The sequence below is a fragment of the Euphorbia lathyris genome, chromosome 7 (assembly GCF_963576675.1).
Source record: "Euphorbia lathyris chromosome 7, ddEupLath1.1, whole genome shotgun sequence".
NCBI classification, from domain to species: Eukaryota; Viridiplantae; Streptophyta; class Magnoliopsida; order Malpighiales; family Euphorbiaceae; genus Euphorbia; species Euphorbia lathyris.
In genome coordinates this window covers 17,831,599-17,846,606 of record NC_088916.1, presented here as the reverse complement: position 1 = coordinate 17,846,606, position 15,008 = coordinate 17,831,599, and the positions used below count along the sequence as shown (strand labels likewise).

The window sequence follows — 15,008 nt, the reverse complement described above, 5'->3', positions numbered from 1 at the left end:
ATAATTACTGAAGAGGATTAAACATACCAATGGCTTCTCTCAGTATGTTAAATTGCTCACGAGCCAGTGGCTTTGTGAAGATATCAGTAAGCTGCTCATCCGTTGGGACATAGGTCAGCTTGATCTCACCCTTGAGTACATGGTCTCTAATGAAGTGATGTCTTATGCTGACATGCTTCATCCTGCTATGCTGGATTGGGTTCTTTGACAGATCAATGGCACTTTTGTTGTCACATCGGACTTCAATTGTCTTAGTCTGAACGCCATAGTCTTCAAGTTGTTGCTTAATCCACAGGACTTGAGCAACACAGTGGCCAGCAGCTATGTACTCAGCTTCCGTGGTTAACAGGGCTACTGACGCCTATTTCTTACTGAACCGGGACACAAGACAGCTCCCAAGGAAGTGACATCCTCCTGAGATGCTTTTACGTTCAAGCTTGTCTTGTCCATAGTCAGCGTCAGTGTATCCAATGAGTGTGAAATCATGAGTATTTGGATACCACAAACCTGCATTCACTGAGCCTTGCAAGTATCTAAGGATTATTTTTACAGCTATGTAATGAGATTCCTTAGGGTTAGATTGATATCTAGCACAATAACATACTGAAAACTGAATGTTCGGTCTACTAGCGGTTAGGTAGAGTAGAGAGCCGATCATACCTCGATACAATTTGCTGTCTACCGACTTACCATTCTCGTCAGCGCAGAGGACAGTGTCAGTGCCCATAGGGGTAGATATTGGCTTGAAATTATCAAGTTCATACTTCTTCAATATCTCCTTGGCATATTTAGTTTGACTGATGAAGATGCCATTCTTTCCTTGTTTGATTTGAAGTCCAAGGAAGAAGTTGAGTTCTCCCATCATTGACATTTCAAACTCAGTCTGCATCTGCTGACTAAATTCCTTGCACATTGACTCGTTAGTGGCACTAAAAATAATGTCGTCTACATAAATCTGGGCCAGCAGGGTATCTTTACCCTTTCTCTTAATGAATAAGGTTGTATCAGCTTTGCCTCTGACATAATTTCTAGTCAACAGGAAACTGGTCAGCCTCTCATACTAAGCACGGGGTGCTTGCTTGAGACCGTACAGAGCCTTTTTGAGCTTATAAACATGGTTTGGGAATTTAGAATCCTCAAACCCTAGAGGCTGATTAACATAGACTTCCTCGTTTATAACTCCATTAAGAAATGCACTCTTAACATCCATTTGGTATAATTTAAAGTTCATATAAAATGCATATGCACATAAAATTCTTATAGCCTCTAGCTTTGCCATTGGGGCGAAGGTCTCACCGCAGTCAATACCTTCTTGCTGACTGTAGCCTTGAGCTACCAGTCTTGCTTTGTTTCTGACCACGTTCCTTTGTTCATCCAGCTTGTTGCGAAAGACCCATCTTGTTCCTATGGTCTTCTGGCTTCTGGGTTTTGGTACTAAGTACCATACTTCATTTCTCCAAAATTGATCAAGTTCTTCTTGCATTGCATTCATCCAGAACTCATCGTGCTCAGCTTCAGCAAAATTATTTGGTTCCTGAATTGAGACAAAAGCTACGTTGCTGAGGTACTTCCTGAGTTGACTTCTCATCATCAGGGTATTCCCAGCTGTGTCAAGGATGGAATTCTCCGAGTGTCCTCTTGGTATCTTGATCTCCTTTGGTAGATTAATGTCTTGTGCTGGTTGTGTTTCAACAATCTCTGCAGGTTTAGATTGGTCAGTGAAAACAATTTGAGATTCACCTTTACCTTTGGTCAGCTCTTGAGGAAATGACTCAGCGGCAGTTTCTTTGTCAGCGGGTGCTGAGTGTGGATCATCCTTAGTTAGCAGCTTGTATCTTCCTGCAGGGTTAGTTTCATCGAACTCAACATGTACTGACTCTTCTAAGACTTGAGTTTGTTTATTGAAAACTCTGTATGCTTTGCTGTTTGTTGAGTAGCCTAAAAAGATAGCCTCATCGGCTTTTGAATCAAACTTAGCTAGGCTGTCTTTAGTGTTCAAGATAAAGCATTTACAGCCAAAGGCACAAAAGTATCCAACGTTGGGCTTTCGTGCTTTCCAAAGTTCGTAGGGAGTTTTCTTTAATATGGGTCTAAATAGAGTCCTATTAAGTATATAGCACGCTGTGTTAACAACTTCTCCCTAAAAGTACTTTGGAAGCCTATGCTCACTCAACATTGTCCTGGCTATTTCAACCAAGGTTCTGTTCTTCCTCTCAACTACCCCATTTTGTTCGCGTTCTAGGAGCATAAAAGTTATGGTCAATGTCGTTGGTTTCACAGAATTCAACAAACTGTTGGTTCTTGAATTCTCCACCATTATCACTACGGATGTGAGCTAACTTTAGGTCTTTATCATTTTCAAGTTTTCTTACTAAAGTTGAAAACATCTCAAAGGTTTCATCCTTGCTACTCAGCAAGATGATCCAGGTGTACCGAGAAAAGTCATCTACAATGACCAAGGAAAATCTTCTTCCACCCAAGCTCAGCGGCTCGACTGGACCGAAGAGATCCAGGTGTAGTAACTCTAATGGACGTTGGGTTGAGATGATGTTTTTACTATGAAAAGATTTTCTAGCTTGTTTTCCATGCTGACATGCATCGCATAGTTGATCTCTTTCAAACTTAATTTCTGGCAGTCCCTCAACTAATTCTTTTTTGCTAGTTTGGCCAGGAGGTCAATGCTTACATGACCAAGTCTCCTGTGCCATAGCCAGGAATTTTCTTCCTTTGACACTAACCATACCGTTTTTTAAAACTTCTTTTCTAGGTTTAACATAAAGACATTATCAATGCGAGGGGCAGTTAAAATTAACTCATTTGTTTTACCCTCGAGTATTTTACATCCAGTGTCGTCAAATATAATTTTTCTCCCATTGTCACATAGCTGAGCTACGCTGAGTAAGTTATATTTGAGTCCGCTGACTAGGGAGACTGATTCAATAGTAGGGTTACCACCAATGGTTCCTGATCCTACTATCTTACCCTTTTTGTTGTCTCCAAAACTTACACTTCCACCTCGTTTACGTACAAGTGTGATGAACTGGGTTTCATCACCGGTCATATGCCTCGAGCATGCGCTGTTAATGTACCACATCTTTGGCTTCTCAGCACACCTCAGGCCTACCTGCAATATTGCTAGTTATTTTTAGGTACCCAATTCTTTTTGGGTCCTTTCTTGTTAGGTTCAACAGGTAAAGCATCATATTTGATTTTGTGACGACACATTTGGATAGTGTGTCCATTTTTTCCACAGAAGTCACAGCTGACCTTCTGTTTAGGATATCTCACTGACTGGTCAACACCCGAGTGCTGAGCATGCCAGCACACCTTTGTGGTGTGTCCTTTCTTCCCACAGAAGTCACACTGGACATTCCATTGAGGATTCCATCTCTGCCGAACAGTACTTTGGTACTGAGTGTTCAGAGGAATTTTTCTTTTATTCGGAACCTTTAATTGGTTCTGAATAGATGTAACATCCTTTCTCAGTTTCTTGGAATCTGATTGGACCTCCGAGACAAACTTGTGCATAATTTCCATGTTGCTATGCAAAGTTGAGTTGTCTTGGAGAAGATATTGAAGGTCGCTTAGTTTGACCTCTTCGATCTCATCACATCGCCTGCTGAGTGCTTTAACCCTCTTGTTACACTTTTTAACAAGTGCATAGAGGTCACTCAGGGCATTAATCATTTCAGTTCTGAGCAAGGGTAGTGATATTACCTCAGTTGATAGTACCTCATCATCAGATGCAATGGAGGGGTCAGCGTGCTCAGAAGTACAGGGCTCAGCAAACTCATCTGCAATGAAGCAGATCTTTGCTGACTTAGTGGCATCTTCTTCAGATGATGATGACTTATCACTATCACTCCAGGTTGCTACCATGGCCTTCTTACTGTTCTTCTTGTCTTTCCTCAGCGTGGGACAGCTTGATTTGATATGGCCGGTTTGATGACATTCAAAGCATGTAATGGGCTTTGAGCTGTCCTTCTTATACTTGCTGTCGTTGGACTCATCTTTGTATTTATCAAACTTCTTGTAAGGCTTCTTAGAATATTTGTCATTTTTTCTGAACAGCCTCTTCATCTTTCGAGTGAACATAGCCATCTCAGCATCGTCTGTTGAGCTCCCATCAGTGGAGTCAGCTTTCATGACAAGAGTCTTTTGCTTCTTGTCTTCAGACTTTTCCTTCACTTTGAAGTTCTTCATAGATATCTCATGGGTCAGCAGCGACCCAATGAGCTCATCATACTTGTAGGTGGTTAAGTCTTGAGCTTCCTCAACAGCGGTCTTCTTTGCTTGCCAGCTTTTTGGAAGACTTCTAAGAATCTTCTTGACTTGCTCTTCCTCAGTGAAGATCTTGCCAAGTCTCTTGAGCTCATTGATTATATTTGTGAATCTTGAATTCATGTCAGAGATTCCCTCATCATCGTTCATTTCGAACAGCTCGTACAACCTCATGTGTTGGTTGACTTTGGATTCCTTCACTTTGTTGGTTCCTTCATAGGTGACCTCCAGCTTCTTCCAGATCTCCTGTGCTGACTCACAACCTGAAATCTTGTTGTATTCTGTAGCATCTAGCGCACATTGAAGCATATTTATAGCCGAAGCATGATTTTGTAGCTTCTTGAGATCATCTTCTGTCCACTTAGACTCAGCTTTGACAACCGTTTGGCCATCAACAGTTTCAACAGGAACAAATGGGCCTTCGACTATAGAAAGCCATGCACTCATATTTGTTGCCTGAATGAAATTTTTCATTCTATTCTTCCAAAAGGTGTAGTTAGACCCAAAGAATAGAGGAGGCCGAGTAATGGACAGCCCCTCAGGTAAAATCTGATTTGTCAGATTTCCTGGGAGGAACCGAGTGCTATTCTCAGCCATAGTGGCGATCAGCTCAAGGTAGTTATACCCTGCTCAGTGAGCTTTTAGGCTCTGATACCACTTGTTGGTCCCTTATAATGTAACAAGTTAGTTCCAATGGGGGGTTAGGAACTATTTTCAAATTTTTGTACGTTAAGGCTGACTTCTTTTCTTATAAAAAGATTTACACAGCGCCACTAAGTAATTTCGAGACACAAGCTTAGTCAACTTGTGACTAAGTCTGTTTCTTTACTTGAGTCAGGAAATAACACTTAGAGTCTATTCCTGAACTCAGCCTCTTAGTGAGCTTAACTCAGCGTGAGCTCTTTACTTAGTCAGTTTTATAGCAAGCAATATATATTAAAGGAGTTTAAGGGTTAGAAAGATATTACTCAGCAGACATATCCTGGTTCGGCCTCTCCGCCTACCTCCAGTCCCCAGAACGCGTTCTGAGTTTTTTGAATTCTCTACTGAGCTCTTTAAAGGTAGAGCACGAAACCTTTTACAATAGAAGCTGAGTATAACAAGAGTACCTTCCTCTATACATCTACTCACTCCTATATCTACGCTGAGTACTATAACCGAGTACTCAGCCTCTCCTTTCTATTCTTCTAGAAATGATAAAGTGTTTATCCTAAACAATGATTGCTAAGACACTTTAGATGATTGAAAATCACTCTAGACTTTTACACAAAGATTAAGAATTGGTGTAAGGAATTTGCTTTGCTTTTCTCACAGAAACTTCAAGTATGAATTTGGTCAGCGTTTCGACTAGTTGAAGATCTGCATCGATTGAAGCAAATGGATTGCTTTTATATAGTGACACTTGAGGCACCTGGTTATTTCGAATTTCGAAATAACCGTTGGAGGGAAACGGCTTTCTGTCGTTGTCACTCTGGGTGTTCTCAGCGTCGTTGGCCAGTAGTATTCTTGCATCTTCTGTCTTCGTCAGTCTTCGGCAGGATGTTTCGCCATTTAAGGAAAAGTCCACGAGACAGCTTCCTGCACCTTCTGAACTTTTCCCAAAGTAGAAATACTTTGTCTGGAAGTTGAACATTGTCTGCCGTTGTTCAGACTGCATTGTCGTCCAACTCAGCAGCTTCTTCTTGAAGCTTTTGTCTCGAAGGCTTCTCGATCCTTCTCTTGCTGAGTCATCATTTTACTTGATACAGCTTCGTTTTGAACTCTTGAGCCAAATAGTCTTGATGTGTTGATTTGGGCTTGACTTCCACTTTAGGGGCCTTTCGGCTTTTTAGTCTCAATGTCTTATAAACAATTAAACTCAATATTGAACAAACACATTAGTGTAATAAATCAAAGCATTTAAATTTAATGTGTTAGAATATTTTTATCATCACTTAAATAATTTTGTCAAATCAAAATCATGTGGAAAGGTGTTTCAACAATATCAAGTTTTTTATTTAAAAGTTTTGTTTTTGGTTTATTGAACTTAATTAAAAAAAACCAAAACCAGCAAACTTTGAAATGAAAGAACCTACAGAAAAACAGAAGCATACATCTTATTGTTCTTTAAACATTATATTGTCTTTTGGAAAAATCAGAAACATTTAAACTTCTGTCTTAAGAATGTTAGAAAATGATTAAACCAAAAACAAATAAACACAGAAAGAAACATGAACAGTAAATAATAAATTAAAAAGGAAAAAGTTTAGACAAATCTGAGGCATGCATTAGCAGTTTCCTTAAGACAGATGTTGTCGCTATTAACAATCGTCTCCCAGGATACAACAGATTGTGCAAGCAAACTCTTACCGAGTGTATAATAGCTATCACCGGAGTAGAACAAAACAACAGGTACAGATAGCAGAAATGTTTCAGAGAATAATATTTCAAAGTATATCAATCTGACAGTTCCATCATGTATATATAGAACTTGAATGGACATGTCTGTGCTCTAATGAACACGACTATTCATGAACGAACAAGACTGTTCATGAACTGACACGACTAATCATGAACGAACACAACTGTTCATGAACAAGGATGACTATTGGAATTTATACTAATTTCATTTATATATAAATTTTCCAACAAAAATATTAACTGGCTCTTGGTTCCCCTAAGTTTACTTCAAGTCTCCTCTGATGTCCACTTTAGAAAAATATACTTAGACGTAGCCAATTAATATATTAAAAATAATTAAAAGCCAAAAAATTATTTATGGTGCAAACAATTAGCCCCGCAAGCATGGATTTGACAAACGAAAATTTATGCTTGGTTGCTAACAAATTTTTTAGACTCCGTAAAATTGGAAATGCATAAAGTTAAAAATAAAATAAGACAAAATTAAAATATTTAATTGAAATAAAAGACTAAGTATTTAATCTTACACATGAATTAGAAACCGTAAAAGAAAAGCTAATCCTAATTACAATTTTAAAAAATTTAATTTGATTAGAAATAATAAGAGCTAGTCTTTCATTTTTATTAAACAACAAAAAGATAATACCAGGACCCAAAAATTATTTAATAAATAAGAGTTTCAATTGTGAATAGGAGTTGAAAATAACTAACAAAATAAATAAATATAAATAGGATGAATTTAAAAACTAAACAAACAACTGGTTACACTACAACAAATCATCACTTGCGCCACGAATCATGCCACGTGAATTCAAAATTCGTAGCGTATTTCCTTTTAGCCACGGGAATAAGAGATTCCTGCAGGAACTTTAGATTACTTGATATATTTTTGCCACGGGTAATAGTTTTTCGTGGCAAAAATACACTTATACCACGAATTTTGCCACGATACATTCTTTTTCGTGACTAAATCTATTTATGCCACAGAAAAAGTTTACATGTGGCATAAAATTACTTATGCCATGAGTAATTTATTTCGTGGCAAAACATTAATTAATTTTTGAATAAATAATTAATATTGAGTTGTTTTAATCTATTATACTAGTTTGTACATATATATTTTAAGGTCCTTGAATTTTTTCTTGATCAACTCTTTAGACCTTCCATATATTTTACATATTAAAATGTAAAATTACCCTTAATTTTTTTTTTTTAGTAAGAAAGGAAAGGAAAAAAAACAAAACCAACAAAAAACCTACACCGGGATCAGTCTAGGAAGGCTGACCCCAATCCTATCCTCTAGGAGAAAAGGCAAAAGAAAAGAAGGAGGAACAGAGAGGGTAGAAACACCTAACATTCTCCCATGCCCAGCAGCTGCTAAGCGATCCGCCACGCGGTTTTGCTCCCTAAAAATATGGGAGAAATTAAGATACTCAAAGGCAGGACGAAGCCTCAAAATAGCTTTGATGAGATTCTGGCTCTTCAGACAAACAACCTGGCTATCTGAAATCCTGTTAATAGCCTCCAGATTATCAGATTCCACCGAGAGCTTTTTAACACCCATGTGAATGGCGAGTTTAATACCTGACAAGATACCCCAGAGCTCCGCAGAAAAGGAGGAGCCCGTCCCCAAGTTATGGGTAAACCCCGCCATCCAATTGCCACCAGCATCCCGAAGAACTCCTCCAGCAGAAATTCTGCCATTGCTAAGGCAGGAGCCATCAGTATTCAACTTAGCAAACCCTTCTCTAGGCTTACTCCAGCCAACTAGCAGGATCTCTTTATCCGGGGAGGGGCGAACAAGGGAATCTCTTTCAAAGCTTTGAGTAATAACAAAGAGCTTCTTCGAGAAGAAAAACAGTAAATCAGGAATAAGGACAGCCTTACCCGCAAATAATTCTTCATTCCTCCACTTCCAGATTTGGTGACAAGTAATAGCAAAGAGGATGGCACCGTGCTCCATGTTGGCCAGCAAGTTCCCCTTGGCTCCTTGAGAGAACCAGTCCCTTTCAGAAAAGGCCATGAAGGAAGGGAGGATGTGATGAGGGAGGATCCCTTCCCAGATCTTCTTACTATTTGGGCAATCCCTCAAGGCATGGCACAAGGTTTCCACATTGCCTCTGCATCTACTACAGGCACTAGACTCAGTCAAGTGCCTTCTGTGCCTATCCGCATTCGTAAGGAGCCTGTCTTTGATACCCAGCCAAAGGAAGCTCTTGATACGGTAAGGGATCTTGAGGGACCATATGGACTTCCAAATCTCCAAGGGAGGATCAGCCCTATTAGGGGTAAAAGCTTCATAGGCCGATTTACAAGAATAAGTACCATTATTCGTCAGCAATGTCTATCCTTATCCTCCTCTTGATTACTAATCTTCACTCCTCTAATGTTAAGAAGGGTCTCCAGACTAAAGAAAGAGTCGAACTTTGACCAGATCCAGTCTCCCCCCGAGTCCACCACATCAGCAATTTTCCAGGAAAGGAGATCAGCCGACGGAGGGGCATTACACACATCAATCAGCGGTTTATCACCAATCCAGGTGTCATACCAGAAGCTAATAGATCTACCATTACCCACCTCCAGGCCAATCCCCGTACAGAATTCAGCAAACACGGCACTGAGCCATTTCCAGAGGAAGGAACAGCTAACAACCCTCTCATTCGGGCCACCAAAGATTCTATCTTTCCGATACTTCCCGCACAAGAGACGGACCCAAAGGGAGGAGGGGCATTGCCACATTCTCCAAAGTTTCATTAACAGGACTTTATTATTGTCCTTTGCCTGCCTAATACCAAGACCCCCCCTGTTTTTAGGCTGGCAAGCTTCCTTCCACGGGACCAGATGAACCTTTCTCCCATCTCCAGACTCACCCCACAAGAAACGTCGATTTATCTTATCCAGGTCACTAAGGACAGGCTCAGGAAGCTTACAGGCCTGCATGATGTGGTTCGGAGCAGCGCAGTTAACTGACTGGATCAAGGTAAGGCGACCTGCAAGGGAAAGAGAATAATTAATATAAATGAAAATTTATCTTTTTAGTTTTTTGTTAAATTTAATTAATATATTTACAATAAAAATTTGATGCAATATATACACAATAATATTTCTATACTGACATAAAAATATTCTATTATTTATTATTTTAAATTTAAATTTGTGTTTTCTTTTTTATTATCTATCTATCTATCTATATCTATATCTATCTATCTATATCTATCTATATACAATATACTAAATCAGTAGTTAAGTTGATGATGTGTTATTTTGTTAAATTACTATAGATGATGTGTGATTTTTAGAATTTTTAGCATTTTTGTTTTTTGTTGTTTGGATTAACTTTTCAAAATTATATTTTCTGTACATTTCCTCTTCCCAAAATTACGGTTTCTACTTTCAGTACCGTTTCTTCTTCCACGATCTGGCAGTTTCTCTCTACACACGTCCTATGTTATTCACATATGGGTTCTTCTCAACAATGGAAATCAATATTTTTGAAAGATTGATGAATCTATTCCCTCTTCCTTTCTCCTTTGTATTTTGCTCTGCTTGATTATTCACTCGAGATAGATCCAGCCTTCAACTAATATGTATTCTCGAATCTTGCTGTTTTTTTTTGCTCCAAATTCGAGTAGGTTTGGCTAGGTATATTCCTTCCAATTGCAATTACTTCTATCTAAATTAGTTTCAAATCTCAAAAGTCTCTTTATGCAACTCTGTCAACCTCATATTTGCAGACCACATGTTCCTGATACTTTCAGAATTCTTCTTCAAATGGGCGTTGTTCTGTTGTTATGATGTTTGGTGGACAAATCCCCAATTTTTTTTAATTCCATTCTGAAGGTTTTGCTTTAGGAGGATTTGCTGCTATTACCGTTTCTCCTTCAGGTACGGTTTCTTCAATTTTGTGTTCATCCTTACTTCGTTCTTCAATTTTGTGTTCATCCTAATTTTTATGCAATTTGTCAGGGTTTTCTAATCTCTTGGATTCATACAGTTGGTTAGTGAATTTATCATCTATCATTGTTCCAAATCTGTTTATGGAGTTGCAATTTCCATGTATTTGTTCTAGATTTGAAGATTACCCCTGCTTTGGTAACTGCTATTACCTATCGTTAGCTCTTTCTGAACTGGGTTCGTCTAAAATCCTTTGAAATCGTTTCCTATTTCTGAACCGGGATGACTATCCGTTGTTCCGATGGTAATTGCTATTCTCTAATTTCTCTGATGAAAGTTTGATTTCATTTGTTTCTTTTAATGAATTTTTTACCCTTACTATCTGTCTTTCTAGGTTTTGAATTCTTCTAATTTTTTCTCATTTGTTCAACTGCTGATCTTGAAAGCGAGTTAATTTTTGCTTTTAATTTTTGCCAAACCTGTAGTGTTATGTATTGATGATTGGATCGAAGAAACTTTTACCTATATGCTTATTCAAAGAAAATCAGTATCTATTTTTTAATTGTTTCACCATATATGTAATATATCAACCAGGGATTTTATATGCCTTCAATTGCCTCATCCTTCATTTGATTCTATCATTGGATTAGAATATGAGATATATTTCAGATTTGAATGTTCATATGTTTTCTCTATATGTTCAAACCTTACGGACAAAGGCAATGAGGTAAGTTGTTTTAATTCTAATTAATTGTTTTAATTATTTGAATTCTTAATTAGGCTACTTATTAGGAAGCGTACGAATTGCAGATTTCTTATTTTGTTCCTAACGGCTTTATATAAATAGGGTGTCCAATTCGTTATCGAGACCTAAATTGGTACCTTTTTTAAACGTTAAGCTTATATTGGTGCTATTTTGTACGTTGAGCCTAAATTAATATTTCCCAAAAATCATAAACCTAATTTGGTAGCTTATCCTTAATAAATATAAGTATAAATCAAGATCTTTGGACTTTCGACACTGTATATTTTTTTAACCCGCCAGTCAAGTTTGTTTTTTAATTGTTTTTGGTTATTTAACTTCATGTGGTTGACTGTCTAAGGTAAACGTTTCCTTTTCTAATTTTGAATCTCTCTTTTTTGTCACGCACAAATTCATTTGTTTTTGCTCTCTTTCCTTATTTCTTTTAATTGCAATCTGTTTGTTGATAGGAGTTATGGGTTCTATAGAATCCCTTAAATTGGCAAAAATTGGTTTTGTAGTTCTGAACCACATGTTTGTTCCTAATTCAGGCTGCGTTAATGCGGTCACAGTTTGTTTTCTGGGAATTTTCCTCAACTGCTGTTTGACTAACAGTTCTCTCAATTTTTTGAGAAAACTAATTCATCAAAATGCTATAGTTACTCTGAATTCTTTTTTGTCGCAGCAGGAACAGTGTCAAATCATTGAGTTTCTTTGTTCATTGAATCTCGGTTAAGTTGGAATTCACTTAATGAGTTTGATATACCATTTTCATTTGCCTAATGATTATCAATTCAATTGATTCTTTTTTTATATAATACAACTTCACATTCAACTTTTGCATCATTTCATACATGGGCTGTGTTTTTTAGTGTTTCATTTTTGGGAATTTCTAAAACTACCCTTTCTTGAATTGTCAATGGAATCAGATGCATTCAGGAAATAAATATGGCAAGATTCTATGATTCATATTCGAACCAAGGAAGGGTTTATGGTTTTTATATTTGCTTTCATTTCCTCAAACTGGTATATCAGAATTTTGTGTTTCTAAATGACTTAGAGGGAGACACTTCTATGTTGCACTAGATTTTTAAAAAATTGTATTTTTTTAAAAATTATTTGAGAGTTCTTTCTACCATTCAATGTTAACTTTTTCATGCTTAGTAAAAAAATGTAAAAGTGGTGGCTGTTGGAGCCTTTGTTGCTTCCATCAATTTATCTTCAAGTAGTTATTTTTACCTTTATTTTTGATATATAGGGTTAATTGTATATATATTTGATTCTTTATTACTGACTGGCTTTCTTTATAACAGTTTCCTTCATACGCTTTCCACCACAGACTCTCACGTTATACGCTTTCCACCAGGCGTCAATTCCAAGTCAAAAGTTATCTGTGCTCCCCATCCCTCTCTTTTCCTTATGTTTCCAGATTCCACTTTTGTAATCGCTTCTGGTTTGAGGTTCGTTCCACAGTTAATTGATTTTTTCTTCACGTTTGTTTGTAGATATGATTTTTGTTTTCTGTACTTGAATTCCCTATTATGTCTTTCCACTCTCACAGTAGACAAATGAAGATTTTGCTCAATGTTTACTGGTTGATCCATAAGTTTTTTTTCATTTCAGTTTGTTAACATCATCTCTTTCAATGAGTTTAATTTCCTAATTGACCGCCATGGGCGCCATCGTTCTTGATCTCCAACCAGGCCTTGGCATCTGTCTTTTCTCGCTCGGTACTTTCACAATTTCCTTATTTTTACTTCCTATTGAGATAGTGTTTTCAGTTTTTTTTAACTTACTCATAAATCACCTGTCTTTTTTTGCTGAACATTATTATTTGTTATAAGACAGTCTTTTTACGTTTTCTAATTTTATATAAAAAAAAGCAGCCTTGCAGTTCATTGATATTGTTGTTGCACCTGATACAATAAGTGGCTTGCATCCATTTCTCTGTTTCAAATTTTACTCCAATACTCTATTTCACTTTTCAGTTTATTGATGAAATGAAAATTTCAAAGTTGAGAAAATGAATTGTCGATCGCCAAGCGATCCCATGCTCAAAGGAGAAAACGAAGCATTTAGGAAAAAATTTGAGTTGCTTTGTTAGTAAAAAAACTAGCACTGCAGCTGCTGATACAATAAGTTGCTTTCCAACCTATTGGATAATAAGAGATTTTCGCCCTCCTTTATTTATGTTAAATTTATAAATATTCATTTAATTTTCAGTTGATGTTATGGTGAGATTAGCATTATTTTGGTGCAGCGGGGAATGACTCACTCATAAACTCTCTAGCATATAATTTATTTCGACTTAGTTACAAATTATCAAACACATTGAAGTCTTTTATTAATATTTCTGAATAATACGGTGTTAATTATTTAATTAATTTATCCTTACAATTAATTAAATCTTATATATAATGAAATATAGCTTCGAATTTCCATACCTAATAATAATAAATAATTACTTTTTTTAATTAATTATTATTTAATAGTGGCATCAATAAAATCAACTGATTACACAAAGTTTTTAATGAAAAATAAAAAAAAAACCATATGAAATTTTGAAAAACAAAAACCAAGAGGAATCGAAGAGAAAGAGAGGAATTAGGGATACTAGTTCTGGAATTAGAGATTGAAGACAAAGAGAGGAACTGCGGCTTGAAGATCAAGAGAAGAATTACGGCTTGAAGAGAAAGAGAGGAACTAGGGCTCGAAGAGAGAGAAGAATTAGGGCTTGAAGAGAGAGATGACCAAAACCCTTTTCTTCTTTCTTTTTATATTTTTATTTCCTTTTTTATTTTTTCTATTTTACTTTTTCTTTTATTTTGGTAAAATAGGAGTCAATTAGCCCGACACATTTTGCAACAGGGCAAAATTATTAGCGACCGATTCGGTTGCTATTTAGCGACCGAATAAAATCCAGTCGCTAATTTCGGTTGCTAACTCACAATTTTCTTGTAGTGATTATCTATGTTGCTTGAGGAATGGACTCATTGAACACTATATTACCATAATTTACAAGCTAGCTGCAAAAATGATATCACGTTTTATTGCATTTGATGCGGTTTCCATTTTGTTGTTGAATGCAGAATAAATAAACCATAATAGAAGCCACATTTTTTAACTCTCGACATGTCTCGTCTAGTCTGACAATTGTTTGTACAATCATTCCTTGAAAGTAGAGGTGGCAAAATTACACGCGACACGAAATCGACAAGCAATTGTGTTTGATTTTAGCTTAGTTAGTAATAATGTGTCATTTTTTGTTGATTTTTATATGTCACTTTATTAATAAAGATAATAAAATTATAGTTATTACTTGCAAATATGATTCGAACCTCCTAAATTATTATAAACACAATACATGGCCGTCTATTATGATATTAGCGGACTTTTTGATGGTTACTGTTAACATACTAATCTAAGACATAAAGGATATAAAATAGTATCATATCTTCTTATATTTTTAAAAGTTATCATTAATATATGCATAATAAAATCACATGTAACCGAACAGATTTACACGATTGTGACACAAAAGTTTTTGGATTGGATTTAAGTTTACTCTTTTTAACACAAATCCAAAAATGACACTATACGAACACAACCGGAATACGAAATTGCAAGGTCTACTTGAAGGGACATCAGTAAGCTCACAGATACAAGCAAATGGAGTTCCCTAGAACACCAG

General features: G+C 36.6%; 1 long non-coding RNA gene across 3 annotated transcripts; it reads left to right on the top strand.

Annotated features, from left to right (window-relative positions):
- Positions 1-10,019: 10,019 nt before the first annotated feature.
- On the top strand, positions 10,020-14,407 carry LOC136235006 (uncharacterized). Of its 3 annotated transcripts, none has more exons than XR_010691601.1 (5): positions 10,020-10,323; positions 10,416-10,566; positions 10,648-12,777; positions 12,941-13,047; positions 13,306-14,407. It is a non-coding gene; the product is annotated as an uncharacterized lncRNA (long non-coding RNA). The 3 variants fall into 3 exon arrangements; XR_010691603.1 differs by lacking the exon at positions 13,306-14,407 and having other exon boundaries at positions 10,648-10,678; positions 10,751-12,777; XR_010691602.1 differs by lacking the exon at positions 13,306-14,407 and having other exon boundaries at positions 10,648-10,879; positions 12,631-12,777.
- The last annotated feature ends 601 nt before the right edge of the window (positions 14,408-15,008 follow it).